General features: G+C 45.3%; 2 long non-coding RNA genes across 10 annotated transcripts in view; one reads left to right on the forward strand and one right to left on the reverse strand.

Annotated features, from left to right (window-relative positions):
* Positions 1 to 8853, forward strand: part of LOC125167633 (uncharacterized) — a 29124-nt gene extending 20271 nt beyond the window's left edge. For 7 of the 9 annotated variants that reach the window (XR_007152857.1, XR_007152858.1, XR_007152850.1 and 4 more), the window contains one exon: positions 2845 to 4044. This is a non-coding gene — a long non-coding RNA (uncharacterized LOC125167633). Of the gene's footprint in view, positions 1 to 2844; positions 4045 to 5658; positions 5778 to 7375; positions 8095 to 8746 lie in introns of those variants that run through there. The other 2 variants (XR_007152856.1, XR_007152855.1) reach the window with 2 other exon arrangements.
* Positions 7401 to 12883, reverse strand: LOC125167634 (uncharacterized). The gene is made up of 4 exons (XR_007152859.1): positions 11182 to 12883; positions 10398 to 10466; positions 8287 to 9156; positions 7401 to 7521 (listed from the first exon to the last, which is right to left on the reverse strand). It is a non-coding gene; the product is annotated as an uncharacterized LOC125167634 (long non-coding RNA).
* Positions 12884 to 14825: the final 1942 nt, after the last annotated feature.

The raw sequence follows: 14825 nt of genomic DNA on the forward strand, positions 1-14825 counted from the left end.
CCCTCTGTAGCCAGGAAGGCTCAGCATCTTTGTTCCTGCAGCTGGAAGGCAGATTCTCTCAGTAGCTTAAGTGGAGTCTTAAAGCCTTACTTACTATAAAACATTTGAAACAATCGCAAGTTTGTACATCATCTTATTTTAAATTTAGTTCCCCATTTAAATGAGAAATTAAGCTCTTAGCAATGTCTGCAACAAAAGCAGTAGTTGTAGCAGACTTAAGTAAGTTTAATATTGTCTTGCGATCAGCCATGACTTATCGGTTAGGATGCTTTTGGTTGCAAGTAACAGAAACTCCAGATCAAACCAACTTGAACAATAAGAAATTTATTCTCTCACATAACAGAAAGAAAAGAGGTACATTTCCCGGGCAGGTTGAGTCAGCAGCTCAAAGATGTCATCAAGGACCCAAGTTTTCTTTTCTCCACCATGTTAAGTGTTGGCTTCACCTTTGGGAGTGAGAAAGTTGTAGCAGTCAGTCCCAAGCTTCACACCCAGACCCCATAATCCAGAGGAAAAAGAGAGACTACCTCATCTAGTGGTTCCTTTTAGGAGAAAAGAAACATTTCCCAACGCTCCCCCATCCCATCTGATTTTATCTTGTATCTCATATCTAGAAGAGGGCCTTAGCTTGAGCTAAATTATGCTCCAGTAAGAAATAATCCCCAGGATATGAGGACGAGCTGGCTGTGACATCTGTCACCCCATTGATGGCCAAGGTTGATTTGGCTGATCTGGCTGCCTAGGTGGGTGTCGCCTTCCTCCCTTATGGCTCCATGTGTGTCCCTCCCAAAGCTGCCCACTCACCTGTGCGAGAGGGCAACCTTCGCCAGTAGAGGAGGATATTTCTTCAGTCAATGGTATTTGGATAACTCCTCTGCTAGAACCTCCAAACAAGCTCTAGAGGTCCAGTTGTAGAAGGTAGGGTCAGTCAAGCTTCTGAGATTCCAGATACCTCCAAATGAGGTGCTGCATGTGGCAGTCTGCCTTTCTCTAAAAGAAAGAGAGGAAGGAAGGAAGGAAGGAAGGAAGGGAATAAGGAAGAAAAGGAGGGAGAGAGGGAAGGAGGACCCCCAAATCTCGCTGGTTTCACACAGCAAACGTTTACTTTTTGCTTCATGCAAAGTCTGCCGTGAGTCCAGAGACTTTCCAGGATGGTCATCTCCTTGGGTTGGCTCAGAAATCTTGTGGTACCTGCATGTCCAAACATTCTTTCACAGTTGCTGTGTCAGAGGAAGAGAGTGGTGGAAGGCCTTGTGCAACAATCTAATGTTGAACCCTGGAATGATACTTGTCACGTTGGTTCATGGCCCATTAGTTATATGGCCCCATCCATTTGCAAGTGGATGGAGAAGCGTGATCTTCCTATGCCTTAGGGATGGACTGTAGAACCAAATAGGGAGGGTGCTGGAATGTCTCTGTCACTGTGCTCAGTACTGATGAATAGCTTGCAAGGAGGTGGGAGAGTGATGAGCAGTGTTGTAAGATTAGGCTGATCTAAAACAGGATGGATGTTGGGGACTGAACCATAAATCTACCCCAGGTGGTTTGAATATTAAGAAGACAACAAATATAAACCTTTGAGACTCTTGGCAAATGACACAGAAATCAGAGAGCAGGTCATTCTGGGTTGACCATGTATTGATTACTCAATTTTTTTTATTTGATTATAAGAGAAAAGAATGACAATTCCAGTAACCTGTGTTAGAATCTCACCTGAACACATCACCACCCTCTACCTGAAAAGTCCCATCTGCTTAAACAATTCAAATTGGGAGATACAGATTTTTTTTACATCAGGGTTGATTTGGACTTCACAACTGAATACTTGAGAGCCCATAAAATATGCTTTTCAACCCTGCAGAGCGATCTCTATTAATTAAAACTCAGTTACATGGCTAGTGATCACACCCAGTCCTGGATATAAGAAACAAGTGGGTGGGCAACTTTTGGAAACTCTTTTTTGCTATAAAACCAAACCTAGGACACTGTAAAGGGTTTTTCGTGTCCCCTCAATTTCTCAAAATGGGACTCGCCTACTCTAAAAGGTAGTGTCGGCCTCATTTTTGAAAACTTCTTTTAACCCTCTTGCCCATCCAGTGACCAGCTGCATTAAAATTCTTTAGAGAGGGGCAGCCCTCAGTCATCGGTTGAGCATCAGACGTCATCTCAGGTCAGGATCTTGCAGTTCATGAGTTCAAGTCCTACATCAGGCTCTGCACTGACAGTGCAGAGCCTGCTTGGAATTCTCTCTGCCCCTTCCCCACTTGCTCTCTCTCAAAATAAATAAATAAACTTTAAAGTAAATAAATAAATTCCTTAGAGAATTTTAAAACCTTGCACAAACAGGGGGAAAAAAGGTAAATAAATGGATAAATATAAATATATAAATAAATATATACATAGAAGCAGCTCAAGTTTGGAGATTCTGCTTGAATAGCTGTAGTATGTGGTGCTGGAATCTGGATTTTTCTAAAGCATCCCAAGTAATCACGACCCAGTGCCAGGTTTCACATCACTGCAATCTGTCAACAGGTAAAGGGCCCCCCATTGATATTGTTTTTTTCTTCACCTGATCGTAACTTTATGGAACAAATAACAGTTCTCCTTAGCTTGTTAGGGAAAACAAAGTGACGTTTATTGAGCCTAATAGAATGATAAATCCAGTCTGCAGGCACTTTATTGTGTCTACAATTAGTTATTTTGTTTGTTGGTGCTTTTCTGATAAGCTGGATGAGGATATCTCCAAAGGAAGCACGGACACTTTTTTCTGATTTGACTCCTTATAGGATAACTTTTAACATAACTGAGCCTGTTTTTAATATAGTTGTCTCTCTTTATATGCAGAAGTCTTTGCTAGTGTTCATTGCTTGCCACTTACCGTGGCAAATATTGGATGATAGAAAACTTGCCTCCACTCTCTGCACTTCAGTTTATTCATCTGTGAAGTGGACGTAACAGTAGCATCTATTGCAAGAGGTTGTTAAAAAGCAAACAAGACAGAACAGAGAACCGAGAAACAGACTCACACAGATACACCCAATGGAATTTTGACAAGGCTGCGAAAGAAACTGAACAGAGGAAAATGGCTTTTTCAAGTTTCCGGTGCTGAAGCAATTGGACATCCTTTGGGTGTGGGGCCCCGGGCGGTGGGGGAAGACCTCCCTTCGTCTTGCATCATATACAAAAATGCACTCAAAACAGATTGTAGCCTTAAATGGAAAATGGAAAGCTATAAGACCTTTAGAAACAAACATAAGGAAAAAAAGCTTGAGGATCTAGGGCTAGCAAGTTCTTACAGCTGACACCAAAAGCATGACCCATAGAAGGAAAAATAGATAAATTGGACTTTCTCAACATTGAAAAGTTTGCTCTGCAAAAGCAAAACAAAAAAGCCCGTGAACACAATGAAAAGCAAAGCTACAGACTGGGAAAAAATATCTCAAGGTGTGTACTAATAAAGACTAGTAATCTACAATATATAAAACTCAAAACTCAAGAGTAAAAAAAAAAATCCAATGGAAAATGAGCAAAAGCTGTGAAGAGACATTTCATCCCAAAGTAGGTAGAAACTGTAAGAAGCACATGAAAATATGTTCAACCTCATTAGGGAAATGTAAAATCAAACTACAATGAAACATGGGTACACACCTAGCAGAAAGACTAACATAAAAAATAGTGACAAACCCATTGTGGGTGAGGACGTGGAAAAACTAGATCGCTCGTGCATTCCTCGTGGGAATGTAAAACAGTCTGGCAATTGCTTAAGAAATTAAACGTGCAACAATCATACAACCCAATAATTACTCCTGGGCATTTATCCCAGAGAAATGAAGACTTACATTCACACACAAACCTGTACAGGAATGTTTACAGAAGCTTTATTTCTAACAGGCAAAAGGAAACCACCCAGATATCCTTTACCAGGTGAGTGGGTAAAAAAATGGCACATCCATACCACAGGATGGTCCTCGGCACTAAAGGAACATGAACTACTGACACATGAAACGATCTGGATGAACCTCCATAAAATTATGCTGAGTGGGGGAAAAAAAAGCCCACAAAAGATTCTGTGCTGCATGATTCCATTCATATTAATGACAAATGTATAGAAACGGAGAACAGACTAGTGGCTGCTAGGGGTTACGGAGGAGATGGGGTGAGAGGGAAGTAGGTGTGTCTATAGAGGGACAACACGAGGGACCCAGGGGTGATGGAAATACCGTGTATCTTGACCGTATCACTGTCAGTATCCTGGTTCTGACATTGCTCTTGTAAGATACGACTGCTGGGAGAAACTGGATAAAGGATGCCCAGGCTCTCTCTTATTTCAGACAGTGACATGTGAATCTACAATCATCTCAAACTAAAAAGTTTCATTGGAATAATCAAATGAGTTAATATCCATGACAGACGCATACTAAGTCTTTAGTACATCTTAGCTGTTACTAATTGCACTTTCCTGCAGTCACTCGGTACAACTTCCGTTTTGTCCATCTGTCCCTTCTGAAATACCATGCAGCAATGGTACAGCGGTGACACAGTGGCAGCTGGAGTCACCCTCAACTTCTCACCCCAACTCTGATAGTCAGGAATCAGCCGTGTGACATTGGGCGAGATAAAAAGCTTTCTCCTGCCTTCTTTTCTTCAGAAATGAGGACACTAAATCCCCCTCTACCCCTCATCACGGGGCGTTTAGGTTTGTTTGCTTGCTTAAGAATCAAATAGATGATGTACAGGGGGGGAGGAAGCTTTGAAAACTGTTAAGTGCTCCCAAAATGCTACGCATTGAACATACGCTTATTAAATACCTCGTACTCCTCTACTACCGCTATTACTAATAAATATGACCATTTACTCGCTTGAAACCCTAGTTGGAATTTGGCATGCAAATTTCCTGAGTGTTGCTCATTTGCATTGGAAAAAAGGAAAGAGGTGGGAGGCCTTTTGAAGCCTTTTGAAAATTGAGCTGGGGGGGATGAATTCTTATCACTGGGCCCAAGGTATAATTGATTTTCTACACAATGGCTCACAGGTGCTACATTTAACACCCTGAGTAGTAGGAGGAAGGAAATGTATCCCAAGGTGCAGCTTTAACTTAAAATATCTCCAGAGTCAGCACCTCCACTCGGGCAGGCTGAGGAGCCTGGGGGCTGGGGTACCCCACCTTTCCTCCAGTTGTCTGAATGCGCTGAGGGAGACACCTGCTCCTCACTTACTTCTCACCCCACTCAGAGAATTGGGCCTCAGGTTTCTTGTTTTCAGTGGCCAGATGCCAACAGCCCCTCTTTTCAGGCCTGGCTCACAAGGTTAGGGAAGAACACAGGGCAAGCCCACCATGAAATACATATTAATATTATAACAACCCTTTCAGAATTCACTGTTGCTATGTCAACAAAGCAGCTGGGGAAATTGGGTCTTTGGGAAATTGGGAAATGAGGTCGGCTTTGGCAACATGGCAAATGTTTCCTTCTCTCAGAACAATTGGTCTGTGACACCAGCCAGCCTTTTTCTACCTACCCTTTCTCCTGCTTATTTGTGGGAAACTGAGAAGCAAAACAGTGGTCATTAAGATTTGGGGTTAGGGAGCTTCTGCGTCATGGAAAAAGTGACAGAAATAAAAATTATTTCCCTCTCCCCCTCGTCGCCTGTTTGTGTCAGTTTCTCGGTCCCAACTTGGACGTCACCGGACTGAACGTGGATGCTGTACCCAGCTCTGTGACTTTAGATGAATTACTGACCTCATCGCGGTCTCAATTACCTCGTCTTATGAAACAAAGGTATATTCGTAAGACCCGCTACACAATTTGTGGGGCTCAATACAAGGTAAAAATGCACGGCCCCCTATGCGAAAATTAAGGATTTCAAGATGGCGACAGCAGAACATTAAACCAAGCACAGTGCCTTTGTAAGGACAGGCCTCGTGTGAAGGCCCAGGTCTCAGACCCATGAAGCTGGCCCTGTGTATCAGTTACGACTCCAGGCTCACAAATGAGAGAAGTCAAGTCACACTCATTCCTCAGAAAGATAACTTAACAGATGGTTACCGTGGTGTCGTGGAAACCAAAGGAGAGTTGAACAAATGAGGGGTCATCCCCCAGCCTGGTGGAAAAGCAGAGCCCAGGCACCTCCTGAGTTTTCTGTGCCATAGCTTCAGCCACCAGAGAGACTCGCTGACTTGCTCTCGTGGTCTCCTGGATTAAGTGAGGTGCCCACTGTAGACCAATCAACCCTGAATGGGGGCCCAGGTAAATTTCAGAGTAGAAATTTACCAGAGTAGAGGGCCAGCAGGTAATCCCACAGCTGCCCTTGGTGTTATGTAAGAACAAAGATAGCAGATTTCACCTCACTGCTGCCGCAGGTCTATTGGTTAGCAGCTGCCTAGACAGCGGGGTAGACAAGGTGCCTGGGGCCACACTGGAGTGTCTCAAAGGCAGGCCATCATGCTGTCTCCCATGATGCTGTCTCCCATGATGCTGATGCTGGGCTGGAGGGTCGGCCCAGGTGCATGCACATGCCAACTGTGGACAAGATTCTGTGAGCTCAAAGTTTTCTTACAGCCCTCACATTCTAGAGTATTTCCTCTCTGCTCCTGCTCATCCCCAAAATCAACTTTCAGGAAGCCTTCATGTGTAGGGATAATTTATTTCATTCAATAGATGTCGGTGAAATGTGATTAAATCTTTTAAAATTAAATGGATGTATTTGGAATACACGAGAGAAATGCTCTAGCTTAAGCAATTCTGAAGTGAATCCTTTGGTAAAGCAGACTCTTATTTAAATTGAATAGCCACTTAGCTCCTTAGCAAATCTGAATTTTTATGTAGAGTGCTTTGCTTAAGAGAGACTGAGGATCTGGCTTGGAAAGACAACCACTGAGAAGGTGATGGGTCTGCAGCTTGCAGAAAAAGGTATAACAGCCCTCAGTCTATCCCACTCCCACCTAGATGTCAGTGGAGAATTTTCCTTCATCTGGACCCTTTGGGTGGCTTGTCCCCTTTAAGGATGCCTGAGTGTTTATTCTAGCATGAGTCCACCTGTAGGGTAGGGGTTTTTGTTGTTATTTTTTTGGTAGGATTGTTACGGAAACTGGTCTGGATCACCTGGCAGAAGAACCAAGCGGCACTCGGAGATCTTGGAAGGCAGGAGGTTTATTTTACACTGGCAGGCTCAGAGGAGATCATTCTCCGGAGGTCTGAGCCCAGAGCATCAACAGAGGGGACAATTTATAGTCTGTTATTTGTGCATCCCTCAAGAGTAGTAATTTGGCGCCTGAGGCAAGCAGGGTGGGAAGAACCGGAAGGGAGGTCTTCAGGCAGGGACTGAAATTCCCTTATCAGTCCCGTCTGCCATCATATAACAGATTTTTCCCTAACAGGACGAGGAGGGGACAAATCAGAGTGACAGAGCTTTAGACCAGTGCTGTCCACTGTGGTAGCCACCAGCCACCTGTAGCTGTTGAGCACTCGAGACGAGGCAGGACTGAACCGGACTGAATCAGGATGGTCTGTATGTGTATACACACTGGATTTTGAAGACACCATATGAAAAAAGAACATAAAATATCTCAATAATTTTATTATTTAGTGATTACATGTTGAAATGATCACTTCTTCATATACCAGGGCAAATAAATCGTATTCTACTTTTTTTAAGTTTTATTTATTTATTTTGGGGAAGGAGGGACACAGAGAGAAGGAGGGAGAGAGAAGCCCAAGCAGGCTCTGCCCTGGCAGCGTGGAGCCCAACTTGGGGCTCGAGCTCACCAGCCGTGAGATCGTGACCTGAGCCAAAAACAAGAGTTGGACGCTTAACCAACTGAGTCACCCAGGGACCTCAATAAAACGTATTATTGATTTAACCTGTTTCTTTTTACTATTTATTTATTTATTTATTTATTTTTAAGATTTTATTTTTAAGTAATCTCTACACCCAACTCGGGGTAACCCAAGACATCAAGAGTCACGTTCTCCCGACTAAGCCCACCAGGCACCTCTCTTTTTACTTTGTAATGTGGCTAGTAAGAAATGTAAAGTAATTAGGGATGCCTGGGTGGCTCAGTCGGTTGGGCATCCAACTTCCACTCAGGTCATGATCTCTCCGTTCACGAGTTCGAGCCCCGCGTCCGGCTCTGTGCTGACAGCTCAGAACCTGGAGCCTGCTTTGGATTCGGTGTCCCCCTCTCTCTCTTTGCCTCTCCCCTGCTCATGCTCTCTCTCTCCCTCTCTCTCTCAGAAATAAAAATAAACATTAAAAAAAAATAAATGTAAAGTAATTCAAGTGGCTTACATTATATTTCTACCGGGTAGAGCTGCTCTGGACCCTGCTGTCCAGCGGTGGTCATGGGCGTGGCCATGATGCCTCACTGATGAAAGGTTTTCCAAAGCCCAAGATGAGAGTAGGTCAGATTCAGGGAGCCTCGCCAGAGGACAGAGGTTAAATAGGGACAGAAGGGCGGATGTGTTCCGCTTCAGGGCTAGGCTGACAACAGTGTCCGAAAGAAATTTACAGAATCGTAAAAGTGGAAGCCACAGATTGACATCTGTGCTGTTATACCCGTACAGTTTAATCGACCCTGTCGTGAAGGATTAGAGTGAGCTGCAAATCCTCAAGACTTCTCCCGCCAGGTTGTCTGCACCCCCGGTCCTCCGGGCACCCCACCCTTTGAGTCGGGGCAGGCTCGGTGACTGCTCGGCCAATGCTGGGTCCAGCCTTTAAGAGGACTACAGTTTCTGCTTCCTTCCTCTAGAGCTTTGAGCCACTATGGAAAAAAAAATCCCACTCCCTTTCTGGGGAGTGGGACTCCATGGAAGAGAGGGATCCAGCTGAGTCCATCCTGCCAGATGTCAACACTGAGGGACCAGGACGTGCCAAGTGATGCTGTCTTGTGTTCTTCAGACCAGGCACTAACCCGCCAAGTATCCCAGCTGATACCACTAGAACAAACAAATCACCCAGCAGAACCCTGCCCAGACTCCTGATCCAAAGACTTACAATAAAAATAAAGTTGGTCGATGTTTTAAGTCACTGAGTTTTTAGTGGTTTATGATGCGGCATTAAACAGGCCGCCCTGCAAATCCTCCACTGTTGGCTGTGTTTGCAAAAAGACACTGGCGCTCTGGTCAAAGTTGCTCACCATTCCTTTGGGAACATAAGGGTCTGGAAAAGGAAGCAGTAGAGAGGGATATTAAGGCCGATTGGGCCTTAATTAGAGTCTGGAAATTCAGAGTTTTGAATTCAAGGCTCAGGAGTTAGATTTCATTCACAGGCATAGAGCGCCACTAAATGATCTGAACAGGGAGTAATGTGATCAGAGCTGCGCTTTAGAAACATTATTCAACGGCTTCGTGCAAAACGGCTTGGGGAAGGGAGAGATTAAGAGTGAGGAGGCCAATTAGATCATCCCACATCCAGCATCTCAGATGAAAAGCAAAACTGTCAGAATCCCAGGTAGTGACAGAAGAAAAGTTCCCGTGTTTCTCAACTGGGATGACACTGAGCCTGGGGGACACTTGGGAATGTCTAGGGCTGTTTCTGCCACAGTGACAGGCAGGCACTGCTAGCATTTGGTGGGCAGGGTCAGAAATGTTAAATGACCTGCAGTCCATAGGACAGTCCCACAAAACGAAGGATTGTCTCGTCCACTATGCCCTGTTGAATAATACTGTAGATGGAATGCACTACTAGAAGCTGAGTCAACAGAACTCAGCAAGTGACCGGATGGAGGAGGAGCAGAGGGCAAGGTACGAATCATTGGCCTTGCTGAGGTTTCTAGACTTGATGACTGGTACCATAAACAGAGATGGAAATTCAGGAAGAGAAGGAACAGGCTTGCATGGAAGCCACAGAGTTTGAGGGGCTCATGGGGCCTCCCCCTGGAGGTGTCTTACAGGCAGCAGGCTGGGTGTCAGGGCACACTTGGAAGAGAGGTCACGGGACGGAGGTGTTGTAAAACCAGAAGCTCGCTGTCCCACCCGTGGTGTCCACCACTCTATAGGGTCCGCAGACCCCTGCTTGAGGTCTCCCTGGTCCAGCAGACCCTGCTCTGGCCTGGGTCCAGGCATCAGCATTTAGTGATCATTGAGACCGAGAAGGTCAACCGTGAGGCAAGGAGGCTGGGCCAAAGAGCCTTGGACCCATGGCTCCAAGGAAGGGCCTTCGTGAGGGAAAAGGGTTCTCATGGGACCCCCGGAGATCCTCTAAAATGACAAGCCAGTGCTCTCCCAAAGGAAGAAAAGAGCATTCCAGGTTCAGACGATGGAACACATAACCTTCCCTCTCCTGCTCTTCCCTGAGTCTCTTCGAACCCAAACCCTGTCCTCCTCGGGCTCATCTTGTGCCTACTCGTTTCTTAAGGACCACCCCATTTCACCCCATTTCTGATTTTGCCCACATCAGACCTGAGCCTGTCCACTGCTTCAGTTTCTTCCTCTGCCCTCCCTCCAGACAGGTGCAAAAAGACTGGTTTCCTATGCGAAAAATAAAACAGAACATGTCAGCGGATGATCCATTGTCATTACTGAAGGGCATCACCTGACAGGGAGACTTGGGGACCCAGAGGAGCTAAGTGACACCTTTGCTCCCCGGGGCAGTGTTTGAAAGCGATGTCACCCCAATGCCCAATTACAATTCACACCTTTTAACCTCCACAATCATCTGAGATCCGTATCAAGGTTGATTCCGGTAAGATGCCTCGATATTCTAAATTATTTGTCAGCCTGGCACGGCAAATAAACATTTGTGAAATTCATTTCAAAAGATGTTAACACTGGTGAAACCCACGTGCCCCCAGAGGGATTATACAAATTTCCATGTCAAATATTTGAGGCAAAGCACTTGTAGAGAAACAGTGTTTTTTTGTGTTTTGATGCCTTTCATTTCCATAAACTAGATTACTTTCTGAAATTACTTTCACACAGAGAACAGTTTCTATTGAATTCCAGTCAGTGAACTCCTCCGAGTGTGAGGTGAATAAAATATCTCGGGGCTGTGGGGCTTCCTTGATGCATATGCACCCATGTTGTGTAAGGAAGGCAAACCAAGTTGAGATGTTATCTTTAGAGAGCTCATGTACCCAGATCTGCTGTCTTACGGTAATTGCTAAACAACCAATTCATTTAGAGCCTAACAAGGAAGCTCTAGGGCTTTCTCTCCACCCCCCCCCCCACCCCCCATCTCTCCTACCTGGCTAACAATGACTCCAGCTCTGTTGTTAACTGAAGATTTGCTGGCAGGCAGCTGCTTGCTACGGCGAGGTTCTCCAACAGTCAAGTTTTATCTGCTTCTTGCAAACACTGATTCTGCCAAAAAAATTCTCACAAAAAATTTTGATCCGAGGAAACATTGTCCTATTGTCCTAGTTCTGTCAAGCCCATAAAATTAAAATGGACTTAGTTTTCTTAAAGGGGGAAAAAAAGGGAGAAAAAGGAGTCGCAGGCCCAAGTAGAAGAAAGCTGCTGAGTTAAATGTTCCTTGAAACAAATAGGCATTTCCTGTGGGTGTGGGCCCTGACCTGCCCTGTGGCGACAGAACAGCCACCGGTGGGGGTCGGGGGTGGGGACAAAGAGGACAATCTCTCCTTAGATAAAGCCACTAGAAGGTCTTATCTTCCAGGGCTAGTGAGGAGAGTTCTAGGATCTGGGGAAGACCTTTCTTAACAAATCTAACCTTGACCAAATTTAAAATGACCAACTGATTAGCATGTGAGGATAACTTTGCATCTGGGTGGGGCCTTGTAAACATTAGGAGCCCCTGCGCCCCCCCCCCCCCCCCACACACACAGGAGCTGGAGGGACAACACAAGAGAAGGGCCTAGAGCAAGCAAGGCTTGTTTCTGTTTTATCCAGAGAAGCAGAGGTGAAGAGAACAGTTTCCGGCTTGACTCCTCCCGTAAAGTAGGAGCCGTGGGAGGGTATAAACCGAGGAGCCAGATGATGTGATTTGCTTTTTTAACAAGATCACTCCGGCTGTTAAGAGTAGATCACAAGGAGAATTGGAACTTATTGGAAGCTTATTGGAACAGCCAAAGCAGGATAGGGTGGATGGTGGCTTAGGCTAGAGTGGTAGCTGAGGGAAGATCTATTTGAAGGAGAACCAACCCTTTTCAGACGTGAGGACAAAGGAAGAGTAAAGGATGGCCCCAATTTGTTGTCCTGAGCAGCTGGGACAATAAAGTTACCATATACTTGCACGGAGAAGACTGTAGATGGAAACTGGGGCTTGGGCATACAGTCTTCATTCCGAGATGTCTATTGGTCACCCCAGTGGAAAACTCAGATAGGCAGAGGGCATGGGTTGTCAATTCAAGAGTCATCTATATAGAGATGTCTTTAAAGCCTTGAAACTGGATGAGATCACCAAGGAGGGGAAGGTGAAGATAAGAAGAGGTCCTGGGGCACGTCGACATTAGGCATATTTGCAGTTTATCAAAATGCAATTGCAAATGCAAAATAAGCTAACTCTGTATAGAAAAAAAATAACTCTCTCATTCCCTTCATGGGCCCTGGAGGATTGAAACATAGGATGGGTACACTATCAAGGAGACAAGTCAAGGTCACTAGGAAATGGTGACATCCAAGGGACTGGGAGGGATGGGCGGGACAGGGGGTGATATCTATAACCTTCAGAGCAGACTCGCCCAGGAGGTACAGGGCATACAGCGAAGCTCACGGGTGCAGATGAGAAAGACTAACTGGGCCAGGTGGTCATTACAGAGTTGAAAGAGGACATACAGAGAGAAACGGACCAAAGCCCAAGGAACAACACCTCTTTACAAATTTTCCTTCAGGGGCACCTGGTTGGCTCAGTTGGTTAAGCGGCCGACTTCAGCTCAGGTCATGATCTCGAGGTCTGTGAGTTCGAGCCCCGCGTCGGGCTCTGGGCTGACAGCTCAGAGCCTGGAGCCTGCTTCGGATTCTGTGTCTCCCTCTATCTCTGACCCTCCCCTATTCATGCTCTGTCTCTCCCTGTCTCAAAAATAAATTAAAAAAAATTTTTTTTCCTTCAGTTCCTTGTTCCTCCTCCCTTCTCACCACCCTCACGGGCAGCCTTCCACTCACTGCAGGTGCCAACGTGTGTGCTCATTCCCTTCTTCTCATCTGGGAACAGATTGGAGACCCTGTGCTCTGCCACAGAGATGCTCGTTCGTGGCAGGGTCGCCCCAGCCTCTCGTTCCCCATCCCTTCACCTGCTTCCTCTTTCTTCATCTCCCTGTGGCCACCCCAAGCATCTCACGAAGTTTGTTTACTGTCTTCGCAACCACAGGCTTGGGAACCCCATGAGGACGGTGACTTATCCTTAGTGCCTGGAACTGCGCCTAGTAAACAATAGGTGCTCAATAAATATGGACTCATGAAATGGGTGATGTGGCTGAAAGACAGTAAAGGTTAGCGATGTCAACACCTACCAGTTAATTGACTGTACAAATTTCGTCAGCCATCCCAGCCTCGGTGTTTTGAACTACAAAACGGAAATCTTATCTACCCATCGGTTGTGAAAATTAAAATTAAATAAGATTATTTTTGTGAAGCATCTGATCTATAATGGGTACACAAGAAAAGTGTTTTCCCTACCTGTCTTCCACTTCGGTCCCAAGAGAGTCAAGGTAGAGAGTTCCAACTCTGATCTCAGCAATGTGAACTAGGCTCCAGCGTGATGGGTTCTGTCTGGCATCTCAGCTTCCTAAGAAGGAAAGTTCTAAGCGTCAGAGAATGAATTTTCATGATAAGAACTGCATTTTGTAAGATGCTCTCATAATATAAAATTACAAGATTACCAAGGAGAACATCAGAAAAGAACCATATAAATTTTCTCAGTGAGAACTTGGCACATAGGACACTCGATAATATCTGATGAATGAATCAACAAATGGACAGTAAGATCAATTAAAATTTAACCTAAAAGTAACGGCTCTCCTAAAATTTGCTCTTAATTATCAATAAATTTCTTTCTAATGAAAGTAGCCTACAGGGCATTTTCAAGGGCTCTCATTTGGCAATGGAATTTCCTTTGATCAAACACAAAAACGCAAACTTTACATTTCTGCACTGAAGAAAAATTTTTCTATTTGGTTCTCCGTTTCTGTAATTTTCCCAGCAAAAATGGTAACTTCTTAGCAATTTGGCATGAGATTTAAGGGCTTCAAACATCCCTCATTCTCCCCAGTCCTTTTTTATGCTGTCTACACCATACAGAGGTTGTTTTCTCTCTGCTTGTAAGATTCTCATGAGAGCCCAGGGAGGTTCTGGGCACAAAATAAATAAAAGAAAATGATGCCAAGAGGAAGGTTATGATGTTTGCCATCAAGGAGAGAATACCAGTGTGCTCGGGACAGGCTGTGGGCGGAGCTCCTAAAGGCTCCGTCCCAGAAGGGTAGTCTGAGGTCATCTTAGAGAAGTTGTTCCTGGTGCCTGAACCCCCAGAAGATTGGGTGGGGCGGAGCTCTACTTTGAGATAACTTTCCTGGGTCAAATCGACTGAATGACGATGATTTTAAAATTTTGTCAAAGGGGAAAAATAAAAGCTTCTTCTTGGCTTCAGACAACCATGCCAGATTTCTGCCTGCAGCACATTTTCATGGAAAAGCCAGGCGACAGTGAACATATGGGGTGTGCTATTGAAGATGACAGCCTGTGGGAGGTACTCCCAAGGCAGCTGCAACCGAGAATCGGCTGGGGGGGCCCATCCAGAAACCAGTGCCCAGGCTGACCATCGTCCCGCCAACCCCACCGCCATCCATCCATTCATACCCCTGCCTTCACCCCTTGGGCTTTGAGTCTGCTCCACACCAGGACAGGCTTTCCAGGAAAAATAGTAACCTGTTTGCCGAG

The sequence above is a fragment of the Prionailurus viverrinus genome, chromosome B3, assembly GCF_022837055.1.
Source record: "Prionailurus viverrinus isolate Anna chromosome B3, UM_Priviv_1.0, whole genome shotgun sequence".
Taxonomy (NCBI): domain Eukaryota; kingdom Metazoa; phylum Chordata; class Mammalia; order Carnivora; family Felidae; genus Prionailurus; species Prionailurus viverrinus.